A 13,103-nucleotide genomic window follows, 5' to 3' on the forward strand; every position below is an offset into this window, starting at 1 on the left:
GGGTAACTGCGTGGGTTGTAGTAGATTCTGACCCTTTGTTGGGAACCTTCTAGGTGGCGGTCAGTGGCCTGTACACACGGGGTTACCAAAGATAAAAAGCCACAGCCCCTGCATATAAGGAAGCCACATCTAGTTGGACTAGTAATTACCCACACAAATAATTACCTACATTTAGGGGCTTAGGAAAAGTAGAAGAACCTATGAATAAATAGTCACAGTTAAGTGGAAGACAAGGATAGCACAGTGGCTCTTGAACAGAAAATTGAAAAATTCTGAAGCTTAAGGGCTTTGGTGGCCGGAATAATACAAACGTTTATTTGCATTTTCAGTTTGCACTGTTCTCATATGTGCTCCTTTGACCCTCTTCACAATCTCAAAGGTCTTTTGCCCAGACCAGGACCTTCCCTGGGGTCACGGTGAGTTACCAAGGCCCTGGGAACTTAGGCGATCCACCCAAGGTTATGTGGATAGGGAGGGGCAGGACTCAACATGGGGTTTGGGGTCTGATTCTTGTGTTCTTGCGGCACACTGTGCCAGGTCCCTCGTCTACAGTTTCTGCAGAAGCTTGGAGAGCTCTGAGAATGACTGATAGATAGCCTTTGTATGTTTCATCTTCAAGGAATTTGGGGGCTGGCTTTGGGGAGAGGAATATGGCAGCTGTAGTTGTGAATGTGATTGGAGGGACAAAAAAGGTGTCTATCAGAGAGGTCCGTGCCAGCGGCTTAATTTCCTTTATTTCAGAACTGGAAGTTATTTAAATTACTTTATAGACTTCCTGTTTCCTTGCAAGAGCTCATTAAGTCCAGGCTGAACTGCCGCATTGCCATAATGGAGCCACTAGACCTGCAGTTCCCATTTCAGCCTCTAGGACACCCAGGTTGGAGAGTCTGTGCTGAGTGAGGGGGGGAGTTTGGTAAGCTCATTTATGGTGACCCTTTTCACAGACGTGTAGTTATGACTGGCATCGATGGTCTTCCCCAAGGATAAAGAATTTCCCAGTGCTCTGGATTCTGGAGACAATTTTCTGGACTCGTGCATTTCACCAGTATGTCATGGGGATGGGGTAGGCACGTCTCATCCGGCCATAGGACCAGGCACCCTGCTTACATTTGTGGCGATAGGAGCCCAGCCTTGGTCGAGATGCGGCGCTGGGAGCTGATGTGTGTGCTCTGAAGGCTGAGGATTTCCCCAGTGATTAGGAACGTGTTGTTAGTATAAGCACGGATTACCTTAACTCTGTCTTTTACTCGACGGGAAGGCTTTCAGACAGGGATTTCAGATTCACACTGCAGCTTTTGAATTGTACCCAGAGGCAGCTCTTGAAGAGATAAGTATTTGACTAGATGGTTTACCTTTGAACTTGCCGACAAAATAATTTTAGGTGATCAGGAAGTACCCTGGATGCGCCCTGAGCGCATCCATAATTGATCCATCAGGGGGACACCTGTCCCTGCACTCGGGCTGGAATTTGTGGCACAGTACTAATCAGAAGCCGTTGCTGGCTCCCTGTGGATGTGTGGGCCCGCTGTGATGCCGGGAAGCCTTGCTGCTGACCTGCCGTCCACTTGGGGGAAGGTCGAAATCAGATGGGCTGCCACCTCCGGGCCTTCCTTGCCTCAGTGACTTTTAGTCGTTGGATTGAAGTTCTCGGACACACCCTATGTGCCTTTGGTGCTCAGTAGGTCCAGAAAGTCTCGAGGGGATCCCCCACACCAGGAAGTTGGGAGGGCCACATCCCTTCCTGACAGGCAGACGAGAATCTTTCCAAAGACGGAGCTAATGCGGCGGCTTACATGTGGAAGGGTCAGACCTGTGTGTCCAAGTGAATGCCGAGTCTTAAATATTCACTTACAACGTTCAAGTCTGTAATTTCTTCATAAAGAATTCTCAAATGATAAAGATGACCTGGTAGGCATCAATTCACTTGTATTTTCTAAAAGCTTTTGATAAGGTCCCTCATAAAAGATTGAGAGAACAAAACCCCAGTGTGGCGTAAAGTCCTTGTTGTGGATTAAAAACTGAGAAAGTGACGGGGAACAGAAAGATCCTAGTGGAGACCTGCTGCTCGTGGTGGGGACGGGTGTATAGAGGGGTGTCTGAGGACTCTGTCGTTGGGGCTATAGTGATTAAGTATATTAATTGTTTGGAGAAGGGAATGGAGTGTCTTTTAGTGCCGTCGGCTGCTGTTACCCTGGTTCTTGTCGCTGGGTTCAGCGCCGAAAGTCTTTAGCGCCTTGAAGGCACCAGGGCGCTCGGGCGGTGCAGGGGCAGAGGAGATGAAGGTTGAGAGTCTCGAGTGTAATTCAGATTGGCAGAGAATCTAGTCCATGTGGGAAAGCTACCTCGGCCTCTGAGGAAAGAGGCTCAGCGGTTATCATGGGCAGTTCAGCGAAGCAGCTTTTTTAGGACAAAGCAGATCGTGATGGGGTGGGGCCGAAAACCGAAGGGTTTCCCTTAGGGAGAAGGGAACGTGCTCTTGTGCTGTTGGATTCTTACTGTCCTGCTGTATAGGAAGGGGGGACAGTTCTTGAGTCTTTCTGTCCATGTTCTCTCTTGTGCAGTCTTATTTCTTTTCAGAGTCATCATGAGGGCAGTGCCTGTAATGTACTGGAAATGCCCGCCTCTTTAGTTCCCTGTGGGGACTGAGCTTGCTCCTCTGAAACACATGACCTGTGTGTTCCCAGCAGGTGACCCTACAGATCCCTTAGGGTAGACCACACAGCCCCCGCCTTGGATTTTCTCAGTACAAGGTAGGGTGACCAAGCTCTTGTGGGAGGCAGATGACTGTGAGTTGTGCGGGTGAGGGGCGTGTCCTGGGCAGGGGGCGCAGGCTGGGCAGCCCTGGAGTTGTCATCGCGCGTCCTGCCTGTTGCCTTTCTCTTTTGCTGCCTCTTTAAGGCCACTGCCATGTTTCTTCTGTGGCCACAGTGAAAGTTCCTTGGGCATGACCATAGGCCTTGAGAGCTTGTACTTTTCTGAATGGGCTCTTGCAGGCAAGCAATGGATTTCTTAGTTACCCTTCTTTATTTACTAATTTCCTTTTGTAGCTGTCTACTTATCCGGGTCCCACTTTAATTAAAACCTGGAAAATGCTGGCCTCCCTCAGAAATGTTGCTGAGTCCCTTCTTTTGGCTGTTAGCAGATGCCTCTGTGTGGGTTGGGGTCCCCAGCAGGGCCACCCCCTCCCCCCAGGGAATTTTTGCACTCTTGGTCCCACATAGTTAGAAGCTGCAATTACTACTTGGTTGCTAATTACCCAGCCTAACATTAGATCAGTTTACAGAGGGAGCTGGGAGCCTGTCAGCAAAGGTCAGCCTGAGGTCCTCCCACTAACCAGCCCTCTTGTGATCGCTGTACAAGGAAGAAGGCATTAGCGGGGAAGGCTTGGGGGCCTGCTCCGGGCTGCACTGTCCTTGCTGGGGGGATGGGAGAGGGAGAAGTGAGCCACTGATGACTATAAAGGGGTCAGAGAGGCCCATAACCCTTCTCACAACCTTTCTCAGAAAGCCTGGAGGGGGTTGAAGCCTTTCCTTTCATAGATGGATACATGGAGGAAGCCGGGATGTGCCGGCTCGTGACTTTTCCTGGTTCACTCTTTTAGAAGGGCCATTCAGCCTCTCGGGGGCAGCAGGGCCTACGAGAGAGCTCCCTGAACCTGTCCCATCTTCTTACCACCTGTACTATGTTGTTGGCTTAATTTTTTTTTTTTAAGATTTTATTTATTTATTTGACAGAGAGAGAGAGACAGCCAGCGAGAGAGGGAACACAAGCAGGGGGAGTGGGAGAGGAAGAAGCAGGCTTCCAGCTGAGCAGGGAGCCCGATGCAGGGCTCAATCCCAGGACTCTGGGATCACACCCTGAGCCGAAGGCAGACGCTTAACTACTGAGCCACCCAAGGAGCCCCTAATTCCCCCCCCCCATCGGCTCTCCTATTAAAACCCTGAATACCTGCTCTAGCATCATCCCAAGCAGTGATCCCAACAAATCATAGCTTTGGGCTGGTTGTATTGGTTCCGATATTAAATAGATAATGATTTGAATTTTAACTGTTCATCCACATATGCCTGCCGTCACCCAGCTTCTGGCTAGTGGAAAACAGCGGTGGGAAAGAGACTAGCCTGGAATTGTGAGTGCTTTCTCAAGCTTGGCGTTGCTTTCTCGTGACCTGTGGGGCTGTGGGTGAGACTCCCTGCTTCTCTGAACCTTAACAGTGAGGCAGACCCAGCATCTAGCATGCCAAGTACTTCACTGTCGTACCAACCCTTAAAACCACATGGGGCAAATATGATCTTGACACCCATTACATGTCTGAGGAACCCAAAGTTGGTTAAGAACTTACAGCTTTCAAACAGCCTCTGTGCTGAGATGCCCACTGAAGGCACATGGCTTGTGGCCTGTTCTGTGCTGTATTATGCCTTTTTTTTTCTTTTTTCTTTTTTTTATTACTGACCCACCCCAAAGTGGGTCTGTCCTGTATCTGCCTGTTGGGTGCAGTGTTAGAAAAAAGCTGACTACAGTGGGAAGGACTGGAAAGGAAAGAAGGCTCAGCCTCTCATGGGTGGATCTCTAAACTCTGTAAGCAGTGGTGGCACCGTCCCCGAGTGCTCCGTTCCAGTTGTGTCTCTGGCCCGTCCCTGATTGGGACAGGCCTGGACTTCCCCGGAGTGCTCCCCCTTCCCCTCAGGGCGAGATCATTATGCCGTCCATGGGGACCTCAGAGGCAGGGTGACAATGCGTTACGTTGATAACGTTCTTGCAGCCGGAGACACAGCTCCAGAGCCGTTTGGGAACTCCTTGTTCAGTCTTGTCACAGGTACAGCATGTCTCCCCAGCACCGGAGGCTCTGGCACTGCCAGGACCCAGGAGGACGCTGTGCCATCCTGACCCTCTGAGATGGCCGAGGGACAGCACCGGGACATTTAGTACTGTTCCCCACGCTCCCGTCCTTCGGTGTGTGTGCCCCTCTTTGGACAGAGTCTGAAGTGGATGGGCCCCGACCTAACCCTTTCTGACTGGGGTAACAAATGTTCAGAAAGGAGAAGGACCCTGTGTTACTTTATATAGGAAGGTTTGGCTGGAGGGATCTAGCGAATGGGCCATGGGATGTTGTCAGGGGAAGGTTTGGAGCCAGAACCTGGGCCTCTGATTCCTCTTCCTTTCCTGGGCCAAGGAGGCCCAGGCCTGTGCTTGAAAGATGCTTTATGAAACTATTTTACGGAACTTCCCCACCCCCCCTCCGGGTGCTGACGGACACCGCTCCCCCCATATAACTTCATGTTCTTGTAATTAACATATAATTTGATACCTAGAAATTCGTGCTGGGTGGAGCTGGAAAGGATTACTCAGCTTTAAGCAATTTAGACTCTTGGGTTATAGAACTCTGTGTGCTGTGTCCTAGCTCTCCTGTTACTGCTAACTTGTTTTGCCAATATCCTTCCTACTTGTTTCTTCCTTCTGTCCTGTGCAGATGAGTGAAATGATGATACGGTATGTTTTTGCATTTAAACAACTGAAGGGTTGTTGACTCCTACACGTGGACTGCCTGCTTCTCCAGTATGTGTGTCCTCAGCTCTCTTCTCCCACTGGCTGGTGGAATTGGATGGTGCCGTAGTTTACTTCACTTGCTGCTGCTTTGTCAAGGCGGTGCCATCAGTATTAAAAAATGCAGTAAGTAATTATCAGGGAAGAATAAAGAGGAAAAATTAGGATGTTTTGCAATTTAAATTTATTTAGAGTATATGCTGATGGTTATAAGTTTTGTTGGAAAGATTATTTGTTGTGTTGATACATGTATTAATGTGGGGGGGGGTCCTGGTTCTTAATGTATATGATACGTGCCCATTTAAAGATACAAAGACTAGGTGAACTCTGACCTGGCGGTGAGAGTATGGTTGAAAGCCCATCAGGATATTGTGAAACTAAATCTGAATGTCCCCGTGCTTTGAAAGAGGACATTTACAGCAGTGCGGATGGAAAATTGTGATGTAAACTCAGAGGCAAGAATGAATCCCTTAAACTACAATGGTAAGTGGGTTCTGACTTGGGGGACGGGCTGACCCTCCCCTCTCCCAGGTCACGGCTTCCTGATCCAGTGGGTAGAGGAGGCTCTTGAGTCCTGGTCCCACCTGAGCGTGCTCTCATCACTCAGCTACAGGGAAGGTAGGAGCCAGGAGAGTAGCGCAGAGGCTGCGCCTTTGTTCCCTTCGGTGGACTGTGCTCGTGAGTCTTCAGGGCTTGAGAACTTGACTTTGGAAAGCTTCTAAATTTGTTCCTAGTGGGTTGATTTATTTTGTTGAGGTCAAATTAGAGCTAATGGCCCTAATGGTTTACAGTGCTCCTAAATGGTCCTTAGCACTTAGGCAGGCTTGGCTGGCCATTTTGGGCGGGTTTCCAAGTGTGGACCGTATCATTCTGAGGGTATATTTTTTTTTGTTCAAGTTATTGTTGCGAGTACAACTATATGTGTAAGCAAGGTTAAAAGGTAACAGCAGAATTAGTCACACTTAATATTCAACTTTCTCTTGGTATCAAACGCAGGAATGTGTTTGTTCACACGGGCCGCGTGGGCATCTGGTGAGTGAGCATGGCGTCCAGCTGGGAGCTCAGTAGTTGGTGATTGTTCTCTGTGACTTTGCCTAGGAGTATATTGTTCATGAAATGCAGTAATGGGGAAGCCTCAGATTTCCTTCCACTGTTCTTGGTTGCCACGTCGCTCTTGTAAGAGCAGGTAACCAGGTTAAACTAATCTTGGTGCATCCCTTCCAGCCATGCTGTGGTATCTTTGAGTTCATGGCAAGGTCTTTGGCAAGAGGATTTTACTCTGCATAAAACTGGCTCCAGTCTCCTGATTTCTGTGTGATTGGGAGTAGGTGGAGCAGACAGGTGCCTACGGAGGAGGTGCGAGTCTCTGCTGGCCCACAGAATTCAACCATGCATATGTATGCACAGGCAGGCTCTGTGGGCAGGGATCTCCCAGGGCTGTGAGGTACAGCTGAAAGGGGAGAGAATCCGGAGGCTGGGGGTTTCGCTCCCTAAGCTGAGGTGCTGGAACAAGGTAGAGGCAGGAGCACTGGTTAAAGATTTCTCTCCTTCAGATCGTCTTTGGCCCGTGAACTCTAAGAGTGGTGTCCCCTAAGTTGCAGATGTGGCTTTGAAGGCCAAGTCTAGTCAGATTCTGTTGTGGGTAAAATCCTGTTGGTCTGTATGGACTGAGCCGGAGCTATTATCAAAGGTTGAGTGATTGATGGGGGTTTTGCCTTCTAATTGCTAATGGAATGGCTACTGGGTTCTTCTCAAAACTTGGGTTCCTTTTTTCCCTCTTGCATACTCTGAAAACACACTTTCGGTATATTTTCAAGCTTCGCTACCTCACTTATTCTCGAGATGGAATGGGCTTTCCCTTGAGCACCTTGAAGAACATCATTCTACCTGGGAGATGCCTACTTCTGTTGAGAAAAAAACTTCCACATTCGCCTAGTTCTTCTGGAAAATAGTACCATAATCCTCATGAACAGTGCTGTAAATCTCAAAATTTGGGTTTCAAGGCAGATGGCTGTGTTTGTGACCAAGAAGGAGTTAATTTCCACTGTTAATAAAACTTGGCTTTTGCATCGGGCATGACAGACCTTGAGACGTGGGCCCAGTGTAGCAGCCAAAGTCACCATCAGGTCGTGTCTGTGGGTGTGCCTTCTGAACTCGGTGTTTGACCGTGTTCAGTTAGTTCCATGGCCACCAAGTTCTCCAGAGAAGTTTTAATTACAAACCAAGGTGATGTGGTTTCTTAAATGTGTTATAACAAATGGATGTTAGTCCAAGGAGCCCAGAGCAGCCCCCTGCATCAATAAAACCCCGTAATTATCACGTGGCGGGCTCTGAGGAGGAAATCTCAATGCCCTGAGTGTCTAGTCGGCTGTGCTTCCGGCCTCTCTTTCCTGAAGTTGGGGGCAGGGCGAGGGTGCTGAAGGAGAGGCCTCTTCTCAGAGGCCCCGAGAGTGATGACACAGCCAGGACAGGCTCGAATGCTGTCCCAGGGTGGAACGTGTTAATAGCCCTGGGGTGAGGTCTGCTTTTTTGGTGGTGGGCCAGGGGTAGGTGTTTGGGGGAGGGAGGTGGTTAAAATGGAAGACCTTGAAATGGCAAATCTTTATTAGTTTTGTAAACAGCTTTAGGAAGTGCTGGGAGCATCTTGCAGGGACCCTGCAATTATCATAATAAACAGTTTTATCATCTGCTTGGCAATCAATATTGTGGCTTATGCTGCTTTAGTATCTCAGTGGTATTGATTACCTTAACAACTGTGCTGCGGTCAGCTTCCATTAACCCTTGCTCTGCCGGCAGGGCCCATGCTTTCCACGGTTGAATGGGAGACTGTTCTGGTCCCAGCCCAGGCAAGTGCTGGAATTTGACAGCTGGCCAGAGAGTCAAATGAAGCTTTTTATCTCAAGGCACCCAACAGAAGGAAGGGTTTTAACCAGGGACTCCTGAGGCTAATGCAGCTTTTTAAAGGCATCTTTCCTTTCTTTCGTTCCTTTATTTTTATTTTTTGGAAGTGCTGTGTAAAACACTTCCGGTGGTGGGTTTCAACTGTGACTCAGGACCTTGAATGTTAAGAGTGACGATTCTGATTCTTCCCTTCCCTGGGCTTTGTCCATTGCTCCCCTCAGCTCCTCCTCCGCTCTCCCCAGCGCAGGATGGCCAAGTGTGGAACCTCACCGGGAGCTGCAGCGCTTACGTCCTCATGGAACAGGCATTCCCAGGACTCTGAGCATTTGTTTTGTGAGCCACATTTTACTCTTAGAGAGAAAAACACTTATTTGGGGACATCTCATTCTAGGATTCAGTGAGTGTCTGAGGTGCACTGACCAGCTGGAGAATGACAGAATGCTGCAGGTAGGTTTGGGTGCCACTTGAGATTATATCCCTCTCACTGACGGTCCCCTGTGTCTGGACTGGTTAGTGTTGCCGCTCCCCTTTTCTCCTAATGAAACAAACACTTTACTCTAGGAAGCCCCTGGGATGGAGCCTCCGAATCAAGCCAGTAGTTACGGACCAGGTAATAGTAAGTGACAGTTGCCCAGAAACTTTGGGGACAAGATCTTGCCAGCAGTAGGGGTGGTGGTGTGTTCGTGTTGACTTTCTATGTTTGTTTCTTTGTTTTTTTTTTTTTAACTTATCTGTTTTATTTTAAATATGTGTATATGTGTCTGCATATGCATATATATAAGTACGCATGGAGCTGGGGGTGTGCTTGCACGCCATAGCCTGTCGCTTTGGCCTAATGTCAGTGAAGACCCTAGAGATCTTCAACATGAAAGGCAGCAACACAGGTGCTTTTGAACCTGGGTGACAGTGACCCTTCATGAGAAGCCAGCTGCCACATCTAAGAGTCAGTTTGTAAAGTCGTCGGGTTTCATGGTGTCGCTGGGGAGGGGAGGAGGAGGAAAAAGCGGAGGTAGTAGCAGTGCTTGGACTAGGAGAAGAGTGAATTGGGTCAGCAGCTGCTGCCTTCCTGCCCTTCTTGCCAGGCTTCAGCCTCTGGCTTCCTTGTCCTTCATGGCTGCCCAAGAAAAGCCAGGAGTGGAAATTCATCAGATGGGGAGGAGGCCTGTAGGTATGTGATGAAGGGGAGGATTGTGGGCTGAGCTTGGGTAAGTCCAGAGAGGTACAGGCAAGGGGGTCATAGGTGTATGGAATTCCCAGCCAAGGGATAAGAGTCCCTATAAGAAAGTGTCAGGAAGTCAGGCCACAGGGTCTGGGCAGCAAGAATATAGGCTTTATCTGGTGAGGCCCAAGGTGGGAATAGCAAGACTTGACCTTGGCATCAAGCCACAGGCTTGATGGGCGTGGCTGAGCTTGCAGATGGCATGAAGAATGAGAACTGTGCGGGTAAGGGAAGGGTCCCAAGGAGTAATGGTAGGTCTTTTCTGTCCAGGGGGAAGCTGGTGGGAGTAGTTCTCTACACGTGGTTGGAGAGTCTGCGCAGTTTCATGGCTTAAGCCTTCCCTTCTGACCTTCCCTTACCAGGTCACCCTCCCTGTGACTGGCGTGTCAGGGGACCCCTGTCCCCACTGTCTTGTATTCTGGACCCACCCACTTCTGTCCACATTCTCCTTCTGCCCAGACTACATTGGTTCCACAAATTGTAAAGTCTTAAGCGTAATGCTCTTCCCAAAAATGTCATTTAGATCAGTTAGGCTCAGAGGGTGGGTGGTAGTTATTAAGTTGCCCAAAGTTCCATTGCTTTCCCGCATGATAGGGACGGTATCCGAGTAGCGCAGAGGCCCCACCGTGATGGCAGAGGGTGGTCTAGACTGCTCCTGACCATGCAGTATGCAACATTTGTCATGGTAATGAGGCCAGTCCCCCAATTTTTGGTTTCATGTCCATTTGTGCACTTGTAAGTCGTGAAGATAGGTCGTGAAGACGTAATAGTGTGGCCGGCATCACTCTTTACCACATCCCGCTGGGTCTTAACTTGAACTCTGTGTTGGTACTAGCTCTTCTAAATCTGACCTCATTCGTGAGGACCTCCTAGACATTGACAGCATCTTACTTCTTTTCACAAATAGCTTTTTGAGCTGAGCGGTCAGACTGTCTCAGGCAGGAGAATGGTCTGCGTGGCCAAGAGGGAGTTGATTTTAGAGGGAGTTGCACTCTGCCTGCTGATGTCTTACATTTTGTTATGGCCAGAGATCCTTGCTTCAGCATTTGGCACTTTACTAGGTGCTTTTCCAAGCGCTATAACACTCTGATCTATGTAAAATTTGAGACTTAATGTCTTCCATCAAGATTCTTGGCTGTGTAGCACAACCCAGTGTTTGGTATTATTTATAACCCTGCTTTTTAGGTGTGAGCAGTGAAATATCTTTTTTGGGGGATTTTTGATGTACTCAGTTTTTTTGTTTTTTTTGTTTTTTATTTCTTATTTAGAAAATGAAATGTGATTTTGAAGAGTTTGCAAAGATGATTCTCTTTCAGGAAGTGATAACTTCACAGAGAAAAAACACTGGAGTAGAAACTGGAGACTGAATCCTGATCTCTGATCTGCTACTGACCAGCTGGTGATCTGGAGAAACAATGACTTAACAGTCGTTACTCTAATGTCTGAGGAATCTCTTTTAACCCCTAAGATCTGAATTGTGATTCCCATTCTGTTTACTTAGGAGACAAGATTGCCAGAGGTCGAATGAGAAATGAATATAAGAGTGTTTGAAAATGTATACAAGACCGTATAAATTGATGGAGCATTGTTATTTGTTCCCGGGAAGGTTGGTGCTGGGTGTGATTGTTTTCTTGGTCAAATCCTAATGCCACTGTGGAAAAGTCCATGGCGAAGAGCATTTCCCAGAAGCCGCAGCACGGTGATGGCTGTGTATGGGCCCACGTGTGGCAAGAGGCCCACTTGTCATGGGGCCATCCTACTTGCAGCAGAGCCCAAGAGAACCAGCCTAGTGGGAAGCAGCTTAGTTCAGACTTTACAAAGCAATTAAGGTGACTTATAAAACATTCATACCGAGATGAGAAATGATGAACTCAAAAACAATGGCTGGCAAATATTGCCTTATTTTGTAAACTCACTGAAGGTGTTTAAACTTATTTTTTAACCCATTAAATCAGTAAGTGGAGGCTTTTAACTATCCGGGGATGTGGTTTTCTTAACCAGAGTTTGGCTCTGAGCTCTTATGTCATTCGAGGCTGTGAAATGGGGCCCATCTTGCTCAGTGATGATAGTGATCGTTACCACATGTGAACGTGTCGGAGACTGAGCCCAGAGTGTAATGCAAGTTGTCTCTTCCAATAGCGGCATGGTAGTGCTTGGTACCTTCTAAGGGTTCAGAGTAGGGGTGGGGTCAGCAGATGGTGAGTTTTGAAAGCAAGATCTAGAGGTCAGCTCTTCTAAAGAAAGGAGAACCCGTATTTCTTTGGAAAAGGCTTAGCTGGCCATGAACTTGTCAACTCAAGACTGAGAAGCTTGGTTCTGGCCAGTGCTGTGCTCTCTTCAGCAGTTGCTCCTGAACTGGGTAAAGACCGAGCTTGCTTCTTTTAAAGAAAAAAAAAATGCGTTTATGTAGAAATGGAGTAATAGGATGAACCCATCATCTGGACTTAACAGTTCACTTTTTAAAAAAATATTTTTTAGGGGCGCCTGGGTGGCTCAGTCGTTAAGCGTCTGCCTTCGGCTCCCGGCATTATGGGATCAAGCCCCACATCAGGCTCCTCTGCTGGGAGCCTGCTTCTTCTTTTCCCACTCCCCCTGCTTGTGTTCCCTCTCTCACTGGCTGTCTCTCTCTGTCAAATTAATAAATAAAATCTTTAAAAAATTTTTTTTTAAAGATTTTATTTATTAGAGTGAGAGAGTAAAAACACAAGCGGAGTAGGAGGCAGAGGGAGAAGCAGACTCCCCGCTGAGCAGGGAGCCTGACACGGGGCTCGATCTTGGGACTCTGCGATCATGACCTAAGCAGAAGGCAGACCCCTAACCGGCTGAACCACCCAGGTGCCCCAGTAGTTCACTTTTTGTTAGATTTGTTTAATCATTTTGTTCATTGGCTTTGATTTTAAGTCCAATTAAAGATATCATGAGACTTTATCATTTTGTTAGGTGATAATACTGTGTTTGCATATAAGATTAACAAAATCTTAACGTTATCAAATCCCGCAGCACTTTTCAAAATGATCTGGCTGTCCCCAGAATGTCTTTTTGCAGTTGGTTTGTTAAAATTGGTATCCATGGGAGGCCTGTGTAGTGTTGGTTTCTCAGGTTTCTTTACCTGGGACAGCAAACCCCCTCCCCTCGACGCTGCAAATCCAGCCTCCAAATGTGTCCCCGCTTCTCCCCCTGCAACTAGCCCATGGATTTTGAGGGATAATGGGGGAATAGCTACGTGTGGTAGAAGGAGCACTGTTCATATGCTATGAAGATATACTCAGGTCCTCTTCTAGCTCTGCCACTGATGAGCTCTCTGACCTTGGGCAAACCACCAACACCCTGTGGGGTCATTACTCTTGTCCATCAGAGGAAGCCGTAAGACTGAATCGTCTCAGGCTCCAGCATTCTCATTCTGATCGCTGCAGAGACACGGGGTGGAGGCACCTCTTACTAC

This window comes from Ursus maritimus, unplaced genomic scaffold, assembly GCF_017311325.1.
Source record: "Ursus maritimus isolate PB19 unplaced genomic scaffold, ASM1731132v1 scaffold_19, whole genome shotgun sequence".
In the NCBI taxonomy this organism is placed as follows: Eukaryota; Metazoa; Chordata; class Mammalia; order Carnivora; family Ursidae; genus Ursus; species Ursus maritimus.